At 43.3% G+C, this 19,121-nt stretch overlaps 3 non-coding genes and 1 pseudogene across 3 annotated transcripts; 3 read left to right on the top strand and 1 right to left on the bottom strand.

The window, feature by feature from the left end:
* Positions 1-19,121, top strand: part of LOC137314528 (zinc finger protein 585A-like) — a 915,457-nt pseudogene that overhangs the window by 717,831 nt on the left and 178,505 nt on the right.
* On the bottom strand, positions 13,030-13,101 carry trnae-uuc (transfer RNA glutamic acid (anticodon UUC)). The gene has a single exon. It is a non-coding gene; the product is annotated as a tRNA-Glu (tRNA).
* Positions 13,366-13,448, top strand: trnal-cag (transfer RNA leucine (anticodon CAG)). The gene has a single exon. It is a non-coding gene; the product is annotated as a tRNA-Leu (tRNA).
* trnaw-cca (transfer RNA tryptophan (anticodon CCA)) lies at positions 18,554-18,625 on the top strand. The gene has a single exon. It is a non-coding gene; the product is annotated as a tRNA-Trp (tRNA).

The following is a 19,121-nucleotide window of genomic DNA, read 5'->3' as shown; positions in this document are numbered from 1 at the left end:
ATCATTCTGGTTTCACTGCGGGATCACTGGGGACACTCTGTTGGACACTTGCAGCCATCTGACCAAGATGGCGGTGGCGCAGACGCCTTTTTTCCAAAAGGTTGGCCGCGCTGTGCTCCATTTTGTCCAAGGAGTCCGTCCCCTAATATCACCCACTGTCATTTCTTGGCTGCAATCCTCAACCTGCCCTTTAACTGTTCTCGTATCAGAGACTCACAATTCATATTTTAACTGGGAAACTGCAGGAACAGAGTGAAACGGGTCTGCTTGTGTCCCTGGATTCAGTCTACATTGCAGAGACATCTGTCTAAATTATAAATGAAACACCAGGAGTGAACATGGTCAATATAGTTATATAAAAACTGTAAATGAAGCCGTTTATTATTGTTGGATCAGTCCTGTATGAGAACAGATTTAAACTTCATTCCTGAGAGAGGTCTGATTAAGTAATATCGTGGACTTTGAGATGTTTGTGTTTTATTCACCACATTATTTACATCGGAATCAAAGCTGCAGATATAATGTGTTTGTTAAACTGACTGTAACTGATAGCTATGATCAGAAGTATAACCGTGTCAGTGGAGACTTCTCCCCTGTATAAATCAGGGCTTGTTGGAATGGATCAGCTCAGAGTGCCTGCCGGAGCGGTGGTTTCCAGGCCAACAGAAGTGAGTGCTTCTCACAGAAATGGAATATCCAGTAATCTATCAGATACAACGTATTCATTATCCTGTTCTTGCATCCATTGGAGTTCCGGGTAAGCCGTTATCTCAGCTGTTAATGGTGTAAATCGGTGTTAACTCTGCTGCTGCACTTGGAAAATTGTTTTTTTTCCCTACATATTTTACACAGTCACTTGTTCTGTTCTATTGGTTGAATGATGGAATGTGTTAAGTCTCTGCTCTTTCGGTATTGAGGCGCTGCATTATATCTGTCATGAATTTGTCGATCCAACACTGGCATTGTTACTGCATTATTCTCTGTGCTGAATGTATTGGGCTAAGAGTTGGTATCAGACCATCAGGAGCTGATAACAGTTTCTTGTTGTGGAACTAAGCTGTCCTGGAATATGTTTTCATCAATGTGTTTTCAGTGATTGATAATGAGACAGCTCAAGGTCTCAGTGTTACAAGGAGACAGTGCAATGTCCTCCCTCCCCAATAATATGCTTCAGTTTAACTGGGATTTCAATGTATTTATTGGTGATCACTGTTATGACGCCGCTTCAGATGTCTGGTTACTGAACTGGGTTTGCTGCTGACTCTTTCACATCTCCTTCTCTGCTTCACTGTGGATGAATTCACTGAGTGTCACTGGGCTTCACTGTAAAATGAAATGTTTTGATGTTTTGTGGTCTCAATTTGCACTGTCCCTGTTGGAATCAGAAGCCCTTCTATGTACCTGTAGGTTATAAGTATGATGTTGGCGTTTTGTAAATTGAACAATCCCGCCATCTATCCCTATATCCTATAATTACTGGAGAAGGAATCTCAATTATTGTGAGATCTCCCTCGGAGAGGGATTAGATTCTGTTTATTCTACGATTTGTAGATGAAGTGAACAGTGTAGGTGAACAGGTGGAGAATTGGATGATCTGTAGAAACATTAAACTATTCCACAGAGGCTTCACTATTTAACAAACTAATACTGACAATAGGATCGGTGGAACACGGGGCTGGTGAACAGAATGCAGGCACAGGATGATAGGATTTAATCGGATATGAAAATGGACTTGAGAAAGAGAGTGGAGTGAGTGATAGAGAGGGCGACTGAGAGGGAAAGCGAAATGGCTGTGGTGTGAATAATTCATCAGAATGAGCTGCTGAAACTTCCAGTACAATTAAACTTAGAAAAAAATGACGTGAATGTGTTATTATGAAGTGGTCAGATTGGATGAGTTTTTATTGTGGGACTCGCTCCTCATGTTTATCTCCCTGTCAGGTCCTCAGTCTGTTTTTGTGAATGTTCCTTGTTTTCCAACTTTACACTAAATATAATTACAATTTGCTGAAAAAAATATAATCAGAAATGTCTTGATCGTAATGAATTGTTCGGATACAGTACGTTAAAGTTAGATGAATTCAATAAACAACGAGGTTGATTTAATGAATACTTTTAAATTTAATTTCAAGTAAATTACAAAGTAAATTTATTGTACACATTTTGTAACGACACAGGTTGCCTGATATCAATAACCACGGAACTGAACAGTTGAATGTATTAGTTGGATTGTGTTAGTGGGACCGATAGATTAGATTTCCTCTCACACTCTGCTGCAGTCTCTCTCTGCTCATCCCAGGATCTCCTCTCACTGCATTGAATCCTCTGTCTCCTCATCCGTTGCTTCAGTTTGTCCACTTTCCCAAACCATCTGCTCCTGACTCCTCTCCAGCTCCTACATGTCCTTTTCCTTGTCTCCCTCCCAATCTCACTCACTCGCTCGGTCTCCAGCTGCCTTTCCCGTTTAGTGGCAGCCACTGTCGGCTCTCTTAACCCAGAAAAATAAACGAGCTGTACCTCCCCCTGTCCCCTCACAGTCCCCACACTTCCCCCTTTGTCCCGTCAGTCTGAAGCCCAAATCCGGCTTTAATCCGCTGGATTCCCGGTGTGTAAAACCCCTTCTCGCTTCCCCACCGGCACTGCACCCTCACTCAGCCCTTCCAGTGGATCCGGTGCTCACTTTATTCACTCTCTGTATCCATCTCCCAATTCATTATTGATCATTGTGTTCAAAAACATCTCTCTGCCCGAAAGTGCTGCCCAGGTCAATCAATCACTTTCCACCCTTCGATGCAGCAACAAAGCTGGAAATTTCACCCCACATCCTCTCAAACTGCGGCTTTGTCTCCAGGTCTGATCAGTAATTTCTCTGATTCCTTTTCTCTCTCTTGCAGTTAACTTGGTGGCGATTGTGATCCTGTCCCGAGGAAAGTGCGGTCTCTCCAAATGTATCAGTGTCTACCTGGTGGGAATGGCAGTGGCCGATCTCATGGTCATTATCGCTGATCCGATATTGAGGGTGATTAATTTGATGTATTTCCCAGTGTCATTCCTGTTCATTACTCCCATGTGCAGTTTTATTGCCTCCTTGAGTACTGCAGCCACGGTGGTTTCTGTTTGGATCACAGTCGCTTTCACCTTTGATCGATTTGTGGCCATTTGTTGTGTGAGGCTGAAAACTAAATATTGCACCGAGAGAACGGCGGCTGTGGTTCTGGGAACACTGAGTGTGCTGGGCTGTTTCGAGAGTGTCCCCACGTACTTTATATATGAACCTGTATATATAATTGATAATGTTCCCTGGTTTTGTGATATTAAACTGAGCTTCCGTGCTTCCCCCGCATGGACCGTATTTGAGATGTTTCACCTCATTTTAACCCCTTGTGTCCCGTTCTGTCTGATTTTTCTGCTCAATGTTCTGACTGTCAGGCGTATTTTAATGTCCAGTCGAGTCCGCAGGGGACTCCGGGGCCGCAGCAATGGAGAGAATCAGAGTGATCCAGAGATGGAAAACCGAAAGAAATCCATCACTTTACTCTTCAGTATCTCGGGCAGTTTTATACTGTTGTGGCTGACAAAGGTTGTCTTTTCCATTTATCTGCGAATTGCAGACATTCGGTATTATTATTCCGATTCTGACCCTAATTATATCACACAAAACACAGCGAAGATGCTGCAGCTTCTCAGTTCCTGCACAAACACGTGTATTTATGTCCTGACCCAGACAAAATTCAGAGAGGAGCTGAAGAACGCGGTGAAATACCCACTCAATCTAATTGTTAAATTAGTGAAATCATAGAAAGAGCTGAAGGGTTTCAAGCACTAGAACTAAATCCCATTTCATACTCCATCCCCTACATTTCCCGGGGGATGGAAAGTACATTTTATATTAGCAGCACAGAAATATGAAATGATCTTAAATCTAATTCTGAGATTATATTTTATTGATAATCTGACCCATTGAGGCAGCATTTGCTTTGCAGATGATCCTTGAATTGTTGTTCAAAATGACAGCACTAAAGAGCGCAGCTGGACTTTAATTAACTGACCGCAAGGCAAAATGGGCAAAGCTGGAAATCAAAGTCACTTCTGTGGATCTGATCAGGATGTGTGTACTTCAGATAAATGGTGAGAGAGAGTGAGAGAGGAAGGGAGAGAGAGAGGGGAGACAGAGAGAGGGACAGAGAGAGAGAGAGGGGAGGGGGAGAACGAGAGACAGAGAGTGAGAAAGAGGGAGTGAGGGTTCTCGAAAGAGGGAGAGAAAGGGAGAGGCAATTAGAGAGAGACAGAGACAGAGAGAGGGAGAATGAGAGAGGGAGAGACAGAGACAAAGAGAGTTGGGGAGAGACAGGGAGTGAGAGACAGAGAAAGAGAGACAAAGGGGAAGAGAGAGGGGAAAGGCGAGAGAGGGAGAGAGAGTGGGAGAGAGAGAGGGGGAGAAAGAAGGAGAAGCAGAGAGACATAGAGGGAGATATAGAGAGAGGGAAGCGTGGGAAAGAGAGAGAGAGATAGAGAGAGAGAGAGAGAGAGAGAGAGAGGGAGAGTGGCACATAGAGAGACCGAGGGAGAGACAGAGAGAGAGACCAGGAGAAAGACAAAGAGAGAGGCAGCGAGAGAGAGACACAGAGAGAGTGAGAGACAGAGAGGGCAGAGAGAGGGAGAGAAAGAAATAGATAGAGAGGCAGAGGGAGAGAGAGGAGAGCCAGAGAGAAGGACAGCCAGAGAGAGAACATAAGGACAAAATATATGTACCAATTATGTACCAGAAATAAAGAGGGGCAGAGACAGAGTTACTCAGAGACGGAGAGAAATAAACAGTAAGTTATTAAGACAAGAGAGACAGATAAAGAGAGAAAGAAAGCATATATATATATATATATATATATATATATGTATAAAATGAGCGAGAGAGGCACTGCTAAATAATTACAAAGTGATAGGAGAGGAGAAGTAAATAGACAGAAGAAATCAATTCAAAATAACTTGACACTGAGGGAGAGTCAGAGTCAGTGCAGGAGAGTGTCAGACATAAAACGACAAAGAGAAAGAGAAAAAGAGGAAGAAAATAGAAAAGTGGAGAGAGGAGGAGAAATACAAATATTAAAACAGAGGCTGAGAAAGATGGAATGAAATACAGAAACAGATGCAAAGAAGAGTTCGAGAAGTCAAATCGAAACAGAGAGAAAGAAGGAGACAGAATTAGAGCTGGAGAGAGTGAGAAGCAAACAGAATGAAATAAAGACAGATGGAAAGGGAAGGAGGAAGAGACAGATAGAAAGAAGGAAAAGGGAAAAGTAGATCCACAGAGAGAAACAAAGATAGAGGTGATGCCAGGAGGCTGCACACTAAAGTCACTCAGCCTTGTGTACCTGACCCTGACCATTACTTACTGCCGGAGTTTCCCAGCTGCTCTGTGCAGTAAAAAATCATCTGATAAACGAAAGCCTGAGACTAAATCGGCTTCAGCATATGTGAAGGAAAAGGACGATTAAAAGGAGGAAGTGCTGTTAGTAGGATTGTTACTGACACGTTGTGAAAGATCACACAGCAGAGGATAGATCCCCATAGCAATAGGAACGATTGCAGGAGGGCTGGAGATGGTTTGAACTCCTGCCGGCTTGACTTTGCTACGTTGTGGACACTGAGAGAAAACAAGTGAAGTGTCAATCAATCATGGGTTGTATTTGTAGGAACCTATTTTTGATAAGCTAACGTCCCAGAGGTGTGGTTCTATGTTACAAAGAAGCTGGGCAGAAGTTGAGTGGGGAGAGACGCAGATCCACCACTGCTGCTCCAAACTCACCTTTCGCTTCCTGGCAGCACCACCTCACCTGGAATCTTCATGACTGCTCGCTGTCTCCCAGCTTGATGCCTCGATGCAGGTTTACAGATTGCCTGTGAAGCAGATGACCTGGATAAAAGAGAAAGACAGGATACACTACAACGGTATCCATCAAAACGCCTGGAATCTTCCAGGCAAGCTTGAGTCAACCATGAGGATATAACTTTCGTTATCAGCTCAGTCGAAGATAGACATTGGATTTCCAAACGGTTATGCATTTTGGGAATTCAGAATGTGTTGTTTTATTGGTGTAAAAGCAATTCTAAATCGGGTATAATCCCAAGATGTTGATTAAATTCTAATGTAAATTTTTCCAGTGTATTATGAATAATAAATGATTGTTTTGTTCATAAAGCCATGGTTTGTGCCTAAAGATTCTTTAGGAGAAACAGCCCATTATTTAAACATAAATTTTAACCTTTTGGAGATGAAAAGGCACTGCCCAAAATTAAAGTGTAAAACCACTTTTCACCTTTTTATTCCTCCATCTGTACCATGTGTAACATTCCCAGTGAGCTGCTGGGATTCTGTAATAAATCACAATGTACTCTTACTCCTTCTGCTGTCTTACTAAACTGGACAGGGTCCCGCAGCACTCTCCTGTTCTGTTACTGTTACAAATACTGTTATTGTTTCAGTTTAAAGAAAAATATGAATAATGGAGAAATTAACCAAATCCTAGATCAGAACTACATTCAGATTGAGTCCAATTTTACTCTGATTTATTTAATAGAAGCTAGACTTACAGACACTACACAAAATGGCTTATTTGACTTTTCCTCTGAATGTCTGGTCTCTCTGTCACCAGAAGCATTACGTCCAAATAACCAAATGTTAATCCATTTTTTTGCAGAAGTTCACATTTTGGTGTTTAATTCCCTCACTGCTCCGCTGTCTTTGTGTTAAACACCAGCTAGTGCCATTCTGACTCCGTTTGTATCTTTAACGATAGTTCAACAGTGATTTAACAGGAGCAGCAAATGAACCCTCTCCGGATCTCACACCATAACAAGCTTCATCTTGCCCCTCAGTAAGATGGCTGCCTTATTGGCGGCCATTGGGTTTGAGGATCAAGGCGGCCATTTTGTTTAAGCTTCATGGCGGACAATTTGTTCAATATGACCATCTTGTCCCCCAGTAAGTTGGCCGCCTTGCCCCTCAGTTAAATTGCAGCCTTGCCCCTCAGTATGATGTCCAGCTTGCCCCTCAGTAAGATGTCCAGCTTGCCCCTCAGTATGATGTCCAGCTTGCCCCTCAGTAAGATGACTGCCTTACTGGTGTCCATTTTGTTTCAGGTTCATGGCATTGAAGTTGTTGTTCATAGATTTAAGGTTTCATGGTAACTATGGCACAAGCGGAGGCCTTTCGCCCCACTGTGCCTGTGCCAGCTCTTTGAAACGGTTGTCCAATTCGTCCAATTTCCCCCTTTGATCTTTCCCCACATCCTTTATGGAGGCTTTGTAACAGTAGTTGTATTATGCAAATACATATGTATGTAATAATGCAAATTGATGTTGTAGTAGTTGCTGTAAGATATAAATACAAATTGTTGTCGATAAAGATTGTCTCTCAATCTTTTACTACTTGGATTCTTCTCCTTTATAAACTGGGCTTTGTTTCTGTGTAATTGAATGCTGCTGAGAGATGGTCCCTGTAACTGAGTGAGGGATCATGCTGTGTGTTAGGTTTTTAAAAAAACGTTTTGCTTTGGCTCTTTTAAATGTCATGAATTTGTTTGAAATCTTTCGCTGATTGGATAAAGCCACAAACTGTAAGTTGACCACAAACTACAGGCTTTCTCTCCACAGGGCACTGACCGAGGCCTTCACCACAGGCTGCACCCAATGAGACTCACGTGAGATTTGTCTGGGTCACTGTGGGATCATTGCGAGCACTGTGGGGTCACAGGTTGTTGTGGGATCACTGGGACACTGCAGGTTCACTGGGGTATTTTGGGATCACTGGGACACTGTGGATCAATGGGGTATTTTGGGATCACTGGGTGCACTTTAGATCACTGGGACACTGTGGATCAATGGGGCACTATCACTGGGTGCACTGTGGGATCACTTGGTCACTGTGGGAACACTGTGGGATATTTAATTACCTAGATGGGCCGAATGGCCTGTTTCTGTGACGTGCTGAATTCTATGTAATATTTATATAAAGATATCTTGTATTGTATTTTATATAAAAGAAGTAGCTGTGGTAAAACAGAAAGAGTAGTCGGGCCGAATGGACACTGTACTGTGCTGTACTGTACATTCGATGTTAAATATATATACATATAATATTTGATTATATATTGTATTATATTTTCTACTCCAGAAGTTGTTGTCAAATAAGAAATTCAGGGGAACTTCTTTACCCAGATGGGCCGAATGGCCTGCTTCTGTGCCGTGCTGTATTCTATGTAAAATATATATAAAGAAATGTACGGGGTTAAATTCGATATCCCCCGAATCCGGGCGCGGGGGTCGATTAACCCCCGAGTGATTAACCTGAACCCGGCCGTTGAGATGCAGACAGTCCGTGAGATTGGTGCTGCCTGGTGATTTTCCTGATTCCTGTGAGCTGCGCTGTTGAGCGGCTTCTCACCAGCAGGGGGGCCCCCGATATTTCGTCAGTGGTGAGCACCTCTTCAAGGCAGCCTTCACCTCTGAAAGGCAGGTTGCACCTCGCAAAGTCAAACATTTGATTCAGATACAAACCTCCGGGGTCATTTCGTCTCGTACAGTTTTGATTGGTAGCTTCTTTTGAATTAAACAGGCCATTGCTTAAAATGACTGGATCCCAGTCACTGTTTTGCAGCCATTTTCCAGCCTGTCTTTTTCAAACCGGTGAGTCTGTTTGGAATCTCTGAGAATGTTAATCAAGTCGACAGTTTCCACAGTTTGTGAGAAAAAGATAACACAGAACCAGGATGTTCGAAAGTTCGGTCACAGTTTCGTATAGTATTTGTGAATTATTTATTATTTTCTTTTCCAGTAAGGATCTGGTTGAGCTTTACATTAAAACTGTTGCCTTGCTGCTATTATTTGTTTGTCCTCTTAGTGTTTCATCAATTTTTTTGTCAGTTAAAGTCGAAAACAAGGTCCAGTGTAGTGTGAATCTGTCACCCTCTGAAGAGCAGGCACTATCAGGCACTGGATAGAACGAGTGGGCTGATATAATCTGAAGGGGTTTCACTGTTCATTACCTGGAGCCCTTCAAATGTTACATTGATATCAGGACAAGCAGAAACACTGAGACATTGGGAGTGAAGCCTCACCTAACAGAGGAGCTGCTTTTTCAAGCTTAGAAATACAGCTGATTTTAAATCAGCAAAATGAAATTTCATTAACGGAGGCAAAAAGGCAACTATCTCTGAACTGTCACCACTATCTGAAAAACACGGACATTATACTGGTTGGGGAATAATGATTTTGTTCAAAACATACAAATTACAAATCAATACTATTTTTAAAAAAAATAACGATCTGATATATAGCATTCTCCAACCAAACAAAAGCACCAAGCATTCCCAGGACGTTGAGAGATTATGTGAGTGGGCAAAACTGTGGCAAATGGAGTTCAATGTGGGAAAATGCGAGGTCATCCACTTCGGATCTAAGAAAGATAGATCAGAGAGTTTTCTAAATGGTGAGGAGCTCGGAACTGTGGAGGAGCAGAGAGATTTAGGGGTCCAAGTACAGAAATCATTAAAAGCTAGTGGACAGTTATAAAAATAATTAAAAAGGCTAATGGAATGTCGGCCTTTATTTCAAGAGGGCTGGAATATAAAGGGGTGGAAGTTATGTTCCAGCTGTACAGAGCTCTGGTTAGAGCCCACCTGGAAGACTGCATTCAGTTCTGGGCACTGCACCTCAGGAAGGATATATTGCCCTTGGAAGGGCTGCAGCGCAGATTCACCAGAATGATATCGGGGCTAAAAGGGTTAAATTATGAGGCCAGGTTGAATGGACTAGGCTTGTATTCCCCCGAATATAGAAGATTAAGGCGTGATTTAATTGAGGTGTTTAAGATGATGAAAGGAGTTGATAGGGTAGATAGAGAGAAACTACTTCCTCTGTTGGGGCAGTCTAGAACAAAGGGGCACAACCTTAAAATTAGAGCTAGGCCGTCCAGGGGTGATGTCAGGAAGCACTTCTTCATAAAAAGGTAGTGGAAATCTGGAACTCTCTCCCACAAAAGTCTGTTGAGGCTTGGGGTCAATCCGAATTTTCAAAACGGAGATTGATAGACTTTTGTCAGGCAAGGGTATAAAGGATTCTGGAACCAAGGCGGGTAGATGGAGTTAAGGTACAGATCAGCCATGATCTACTTGAATGGCGTAACAGGTTGAGGAGCTGAATTGTCAACTCCTGTTCCTATGTAACAGGCTCGTATGGCTGAATGGACTTCTCTTGTTCCCATGTAACATGCTCGAGGGGCTGAATGGACTCCTCTTGTTCCTATGTAACATGCGCGAACGGCTGAATGCCGTCCAGATCCTGTATAACAGTCTCGAAGGGCTGAATGGCCTCCTCCTGTTCCAGTTCAACAAGCTCGAGGGGCTTAATGGCCGAGTCCTATTCCAGTGTAATAGGATCGAGGTGTTGAATGGCCTTCAGTTCCAGTATAACGCGCTCAAGGGGCTGAGTGGCCTCCCCCTGTTCCTATGTAACAGGCTTGAGGGGCTGATTGGCCACCAGATCTGGTGTAGAGGGCTCGAGGGGTTGAATGGCCTCCTCCTGTTGCTATCTGACAGGCTTGAAGGGTTGATTGGCGTCTAGTTCCTGTATAACAGGCTCGAAGGGCTCAATGGCCTTCAGTTCCCAGATAACAGGCTCGAGGGGTTGAATGGCCTCCTCATTTTGATATTTGACAGGCTTGAGGGGTTGATTGGCCTCAAGTTCCTGTATAATAGGCTCGAAGGGCTGAGTGGACTCCTCCTGATTCTATGTAACAGGCTTGAGGGGATGATCGGCCTCCAGTAACGATGTCACGGGCTTGAGGGGCTGAATGACCACCTCCTTTTCCTGTGTAACAGCATTCAGAGGCTGAATGGCCTTCAGTTCCCATACCAGAGGCTTGAGGATCTCAATGGCCTCCTTCTGTTCCCGTCGAACATCAGTGAAGAACTTGCCGCCATTTTGTCCAAGATGGCCGGCGAACTTGCCACCGTGTTGTCTAAAAATTAGAGCCGGACCATTCAGGAGCGAGATTAGAAAACATTTCTGCACACAAAGGGTGGTAGAAATTTGGAACTCTCTTCCATAAACGGCAATTGATACTAGCTCAATTGCTAAATTTAGATCTGAGATAGGTAGCTTTTTGGCAATCAAAGGTATTAAGGGATATGGGCCAAAGGCGTGTATGTGGAGTTAGATCACAGATCAGCCATGATCTTATCAAATGGCGGAGCAGGAAGAAGGGGCTGAATGGCTTACTCCTGTTCCTATGTTCCTATGATATTATTTATATGGAATTCCGACAGGCATTTGATAAGGTTCCACACAAGAGACTGTTGACAAAAATGAAAGCGCATGGAACTTGAGGCAATATATTGACATGGGGAGAGAATTGGTTCGGAGATAGGAGGCCGAGAGTCGGGATCATGGGTACATACTCCAATTGGCAGGATGCGACTAGTGGTGTCCCCCAGGGATCTGTAACTGGGGTCTCAGCGTCTCATCATATTTATCAATGACTCAGATGAAGGAACAGAGAGTCGTATATCCAAGTTTGCTGATGACACTAAGTTAGGTGGTACAGTAAGTAGTGTGGAATGAGATTGGAAAGTTGCAAAGGGACATTAATAGATTAAGTGAGTGGGCAAAACTATGGCAGATGGAGTTCAATGTGAGGTAATCCACTTTGGACCTATGGTCAGGGTATTTTCCAAATGGTAAGAAACTAGGAACTGTGGAGAAGCAGAGAGAATTAACGGTTCATTTACATAAATCAGTAAAAGCTAACGGACGGGTCAAAAATAATTTAAAAGGCTAACGGAATGTTAGCCTTTATCTCAGGGGGCTGGAATATAAAGTAGTGGAAGTTATGTTCCAGTTATATAAAGCTCTGGTGAGACTGCGTCTGGAGTAACTGCGTTCAGTTTTGGACACTGCACCTCAGGAAGGATAGATTGGCCTTGGAGGGGGTGCAGAGCAGATTCACCAGAATGTTACCGGGGCTAAAAAGGTTAAATTATGAGGACAGGCTGCAAAGACTCGGCTCGTATTCCCTCGAGTATTGAAGATTGAGGGGCGATCTGAGCGAGCTGTTTAACATGTTTAAATGATTCGATAGAATAGAGAGAGAGAATCAATTTCCTCTGGGGAATCAAGAACGAGGGGGACAGAACCTTAAAATTAGAACCATGCCACTCAGGTTCGAAATCAGGAAGCACTATTTTACACAATGGGCAGCAGAAGTCTGGAACTCTGTCCCCCAAAAGGCTGTGGATGCTGGGGGTCAATTGAAGCTTTCAAGTCTGAGATCGATAGATTTTTGTTGGGTAAGGGTATCGAGGGATCGGGAGTAAAGGCGGGGAAATGGATTTGAGGTACAGATCATCTATGATCTAATTGAAGGGCGGAACAGGTTCAAGGGGCTAAATGGCCTCCTCCTGTTCCCAATGGAAATGTTGACAATTTGCTTTGTTGAGTCTGTGACGTCAGGGTCAACCCCTGACCAAACAAGGCAGGTCACATTTGGGAGTTTAATAACTTTGAAATGAACATTTTTCTTTTGTGACTTGTGCAACTTCGATCAATTCAATAGTTGTGAAAGAGAGTCAATGCAGTCATTCGAACTTCTGGCTGATGATCAAAGCAGAGGTTTGTGTAGCGTCGCGTTTATCACGTTCACTTTATCTGCAGAAAGGTTCCCGGGCAGGAAGACAAATTTATTTTTTCTCTGTGAAATAGCCGGTCCTGTCAAATTTCACACAAATTCGTGGTCTCACGAGCATTGAACATTTTAAACCGAGCCCTTAAAAATACAGTGTGTAAAATGAGAAGGGATAAAAAGTTCATCGCACAAAATAAATTATTAAAGATTTCCAACTTCCCTCAGTCGCCTTTCATTCTGCAAAATAACGTTATCGGTTAATTAATGGTGATGAAAACAATGATTGTTTTTTTTTCTTCCCACAGACTTTGAGTCAGTTCATGCGATGAATATAACAAGAGTTCAAAAGTTGCTTCCCTGACTGGGAATCGAATCCGGGCCGCGGCGGTGAAAGCGCCGAATCCTAACCACTAGACCACCAGGGAGCGCTGTTGGTTAGTTTATCAGATGTAATATGGATTTCCCTTTCTCTGTGATTCAGCTTTTAATTCTTTTTAGCTCCTGATTGCGGATATTCCCGTGATTAAATAGGAATAAAGTACAATAGGCTCAGGAAAACCCGGGGAGGTGGCATCCCGCTCAGCGAGCCTTTCCAGCAGCACTTATCTTACCAAGCCCTGGAGTGAGTGAAACTTTCTCCGGGGGGGTCTCAATGTGGAAAGGGTGGCGAGTGAAGTAGCCATTTGTAAGTCAGGATGGCCGAGCGGTCTAAGGCGCTGCGTTCAGGTCGCAGTCTCCTTTGGAGGCGTGGGTTCGAATCCCACTTCTGACATCAGTTATTTTGACTCCTATTTTATTTGTTGCTGGAGCTGCGGTTGATTTTTCGGCACAGTTGATTTGCTCTTCCCGCAAAAAGCAACAAGGTCTCGATCCACGGCACGTATTGCCGCCCACCGGCTCATCCCCAAAACGAGCTTTAAACGAAAATATGCTTTAAACACAAGGCTTAAACTATGGAGAGAACAGACACTCGGGGAAATGTACCATAGGAACAGGAGGAGGCCATTCAGCCCCTCGAGTCCGCTCCGCCATTTGATAAAATCGTAGTTGACCTGTGATCTCACTCCATATACCTGCCTTTGGCCCATATCCCTTAATACCTTCGGTTGGCAAAAAGCTATCGATCTCAGATTTAAAAATTGCAATTAAGCAAACATCAATTGCCGTTAGGGGGAAAAAGTTCCAAACTTCTTCCACCCTTTGTGTGTCGAAGTGTTTTCTAATCTCACTCCTGAAAGATCTGGCTCTAATTTTTAGACTGTGCCCCCAAGTCCTAGAATCCCCACCCAGCGGAAATAGTTTCTCTCTATCCAGAAAATGTCAATGACACAGTCAACGAAAGGTGCAGTTCACGAAGGCGGCTCACCAGCACCTTCTCAAGAGCAATTAGGGATGGGCAATAAATGCTGACCTTGCCATTGACACCCACATCCCATGATTGAAGACAAAAAAAAGTCGCCTGCATGGCCGACTAATTTCCTGCTGCTAAACGACGGGAAGAATGAAACCATCGGCTTCAGTCCTTTGAACGAACTGCATACACTTGCCGTCGAGCTCAATCCCCACTTGGTCCTCTGCCCCGAATATCCACTACATCAGAAAATCCTCCATAACATAGAATCACAGCATGGAAACATCACAGAAGGAGGCCATTCGGCCCATCGTGCCTGTGCCAACTCTTTGAAAGAGCGATCCAATTGGACCTACTCCCCTTCCCTTTCCCCATAGCCCTGCAAAATTTTCCCCTTCAAGTATTTATCCAGTTCCCCTTTGAATGTTATTATTGAATCTGTTTCCACCACCGTTTCAGGCAGCGCATTCCAGATCATGACAACTCGCTGCGTAAAAAAAAAATCTCCTCATCTCACCTCTGTTGCCAATTACCTTAAATCTGTGTCCTCTGGTTACCATCCTTTCTGGCACTGGAAATAGTTTCTCCTGATTTATTCTATCAAAACCGTTCATGATTTTAAACACCTCTGTTAAATCTCCCCTCAACCGTCTCTGCTCAAAGGAGAACAACCCCAGCTTCTCCAGTCTCTCCACCTCACTGAAGTCCCTCATCCCTGGCACCATTCTAGTAAATCACCTCTGCACCCTCTCCAAGGCCTTGACATCCTTCCTAAAGTGTGGTGGGCAGAATTGTGTGGTGGCCAGCTGGGGCCTAACCAGTGATTTATAAAGGTTTAGCATAAGTTAATTGCTTTTGTACTCGATGCCTCTATTAATAAAGTCAAAGATTCCGAACACTTTTTTTTTTGCAATCTATTCAACTTGTCCTGCCACCTTCAAAGATTTGTGTATGTATACCCCCAGGTCTCTCTGTTCCTGCACCCCCTTTAAAATTGCACCATTTATTTTAAAGAGCTGGCACAGACTCGATGGGCCGAATGGCCTCCTGTGATTCTATGATTCTATGTTTTTGATGACACCTCTATGAAGCGCTTTGGGATATCCCCCAGAAGTGGGAGTCAGCAGTTCACTTTCTCACTTAACACTATCATCTAACCTTGGCTTGACTAAAGAGATGTTTTCGTGGTGTAATGGTTATCATGTTGGCCTCACAGGCGAAAAACTCCCGGTTTAATCCCGGGTCAGAAACAATTTGCTGGAACTTGCTCCTCACAAACTTCCAGGCGCGAGCTTTCTCTCGTGTAAATTGGGCTGCAATCCTTTCAAATTCAACAACGACTGCACCAGATTCCTGGTCTCATAATCTCTGAACACTTCTAAGCAGACTCCTAAAATAAAGTGCGTAAAATGAGAAGGGATGGAAGTCAGAAAAGTTAGCCTAGTTTCGACAGTCACTCGGCAAACTTGTTAGCATTTCGTTCATTGCGAAACAGAAAGTTGTGGGTTTATTAATGGTAATTAAAAGAATCATCTCAGAGACTTGAAACAGTTTCTCCTTATTTGCTCTATCAAAACCTTTCATAATTTTGAACACGTCTATCAAATCTTCCCTTAACCTTCTCTGCTCTCAGGGGATAACCCCAGCTTCTCCATTCTCGCCACAAAACTGAAGTCCCTCATCTCTGTTACCATTCTAGTAAATCTCCTCTGCCCCCTCTCCAAGGCCTTGGCATCTTTCCTAAAGTGAGGTGCCCAGAATTGAACACAATGCTCCAGCTGCAGCCGAACCAGTGTTTTATAAACGTTTAGCATAACTTTATTGCTTTTGTACTCTCTGCCTCTATTAATAAAGTCCATTTCACCAGGCTGTCTATATCCTCCTGAAGTCTGATACTATCCACCACATTGTTTTCTACATTCCCGAGTTTCGTGTCATCTGCAAACTTTGAAATTATTCCCTGTGTACCAAAGTCCAGGTCATTAATGTATGTATCAAAAATGAAAACTTTTTGCAGTGTGACTTGTGTGATTTTAAGCCTAGTTCATAGAACATCTTCTCATAATTTAACGCATTACACCCTGGTAACAATCTGGTGAATCTGTGCTGCACTCCTTCCAAGGCCAATATATCCTTTCAGATTCAAAGGGTATAAACTTGAAGTAAGCGTCACTGTGGATCAGTTTTCGCTCACTCAAAGTTATCTGTGGGCTTTTAAAGAATAAGGGAGCAGCCACTGTCGCCCCTTTTGACAAGCCTATTTTGTGGCACTTTATCAAACGCCTTTTGAACGGCCATTTAGACAACATTAATCACATTGTCCTCATCAAACCTCTCTGTTAACTCATCACAAAACTCAATCACGATTTGCCTTTAACAAATCCACAGTGGCTTTCTATTATCAATCCACACTTGTCCAAATGACTGTTAATTTTGTTCCAGATTATCATATCTAAAAGCTTCCCACCACCGTGGTTAAACTGACTGGCCTGTAGTTGCTGGGTTTATCCTTACACCCTTTTTTGAAAAAGGGTGTAACATCCGCAATTCTCCAGTTCTCTGGCACCAAACCCTGTATCTAAGGAGGATTGAAAGATTATGGCCAGGACCTCTGCAATTTACACTCTTACTTCCCTCAGCAACCGAAGATGCATCCCATTCGGACCAGGTGACTTATCTACTTTAAGTACAGCCAGCCTTTCTAGTATCTCCTCTTTATCAATTTTCACCCAATCCAGTGTCTCAACTACCTCCCCTTTTACTGTGATTTAGGCAGCATTTTCTTCCTCGGTGAAGACAGATGCAAAATACTCATTTAGTACCTCAGCCATGCCCTATGCCTTCATGCGTAGATCTCCTTTTTAGTCCCAAATTGGTCTTACCACTCCTCTTACTACGCATGAAGGCATAGAGCATGACTGAGGTACTAAATGAGTATTTTGCATCTGTCTTTACCGAGGAAGAAAACGCTGCTTAAATCACCGGAAAAGGGGAGGTAGTTGAGATACTGGATGGGGTGAAAATTGATAAAGAGGAGATACTAGAAAGGCTGGCTGTCCTGAAAGTGGATAAGTCACCTGGTGCGAATGGGTTACATCCTCGGTTGCTGAGGGAAGTAAGGGTGTAAATTGCAAAGGCCCTGGCCATAATCTTTCAATCCTATTTCCAATTCTATTTATATGCCTATCGAAGACTTTTAATGATTTGATGAAGGGATCGAGTGTAATGTATCCAAGTTTGCTGATGATACAAAGCTAGGTGGGAAAGTAAGATGTGAGGAGGACACAAAGAGTCTGCAAAGGGATATAGACAGGTTCAGTGCGTGGGCAAGAAGGTGGCTGATGGAGTATAATGTGTGGAAATGTGAGGTTATTCACTTTGGTAGGAACAACAGAAAAACAGAATCTTTTTGAAATTGTTAGAAACTATTAAACGTTGATGTCCAGAGAAACTTGGGTGTCCTGGACACCTGAACTCCAGGTTGTGCTAACCTAGTATAAGCATCCAAAACCTGATGACGGAGAAAGGCGAAATAAACACTAAGACATGAAACAATCTTTGGTGGGTTCTGAGAGTCAGCAAAGTGGGATGGTTTACGACCATGAGTAAAGATCAGTGGTGATTATGTACTGAACAATGCAGCCGAATCGTATACAGATGGAGCATGTTCCCTTCTCAAATGTTGGAGCTCTCAATAGGGGACAGTCAGAAGTCCATTGCCACAGGCAATCCGCAAAGGTCAGGTCTGATCTACCTGGATTCGCAGAGAGGTCAGGTTGTGTTTATTGCTTGTCATTAATGTGATCTGTAGACAGTTATATTATAATAATAATATTGTTGAATGTAATGTTGAAGACAGCTGTAGTGCAACTCTGTTGTAAGTCAATCTATTAAACTTGCTATTTTGTAACCACTCGGGCTAAAATCAAGCGGAAGTTATTGTTGATGGATTAACAACCCATAGTTGCGACAGTAATGGGAGAAATCCGCGAACAAACATTCACTTTATATATAAACATCACACCCATAGTTTTTATTTTAACACGTTCTTTTTTTGCAATTCTAACCAATGTCCAAACAACGAAAGCCCACGTGTTTTTCAGAAGCTTCCCATCCTGTTATGTATTTTGAGCAGTTTCCTGCATGTATAAACATCACACGCATAGTTTATATTTTCACACGTTCTTTTTTGCAGTTCTAATCGACGTCTCAACACCGAAAGTCTAAGTGTTTTTCAGAAGTTTCCCCTCCTGTTATGTATCTTGAGCAGTTTCCCACATCCTTTTCCTGTGATGTGTTAATTCTGGGTGCAGGATGAATGTGATTGGATTTGCTGCAGTCCGCTGACAGCAGGCGATGGAAGCGAGCGCCATGCTGCCGCTGACAGGTGAAGGAGACTTCTGATGCTGCCTGACATCCGGTGGGGGTGGGCGGGGATTTGAAAGCCAACCCATTCCACCAATCTGGAAACTATGAAGTGGTGATTGAGAAACATTGATAGAAACAAACGCCCATTGCAGCAGCCAGGTCTCGTGGCGCAACGGTAGCGCGTCTGACTCCAGATTAGAAGGTTGCGTGTGCAAATCACGTCGGGGTCACAGTTTTTTTCCCTTTGAGATGGTTTGTATAATTCTGCAATTAATGTTTTCTTTGCGTCTTCACAATTAACAGAACCCTACTCTGAAGTCTGCCTCTGGTTCCCCAGTGTCAGGGAGGGAAGCACCTGATGATCTCATTTATTTAATGGAACGAACAGAAGAAAAACACACGTCTTCGTTCAAAAACCACCCTGCAGGTGGACACATAGTGAGATAAACACAGGGCAGAGATGCAGACAGTATCCGGAAACATCGGGAAATAGACAAGAGAAATAGATTGAGCTCTTTGTTATCAGAAAATTGTCGAAACCTCCATGGTCAATGAAAGGGCTTTTTTTGACCGGTTTCCCGTTGCAACTTGCAATTCAGGAGAACTTGGTGGATGGTTGGTTCGGTTCCCTTGTCCCCCACCAGTGGAAAAGGTTTGTCCATCCCACCCCACTAACTCCTTTCAAAAGCCACTCTGTCCAAAGCCCATATATCCTTCCAGATTAAA

The sequence above is a fragment of the Heptranchias perlo genome, unplaced genomic scaffold (assembly GCF_035084215.1).
Source record: "Heptranchias perlo isolate sHepPer1 unplaced genomic scaffold, sHepPer1.hap1 HAP1_SCAFFOLD_52, whole genome shotgun sequence".
Classification (NCBI taxonomy): domain Eukaryota; kingdom Metazoa; phylum Chordata; class Chondrichthyes; order Hexanchiformes; family Hexanchidae; genus Heptranchias; species Heptranchias perlo.
This window is presented reverse-complemented; position numbering and strand designations above follow the sequence as displayed.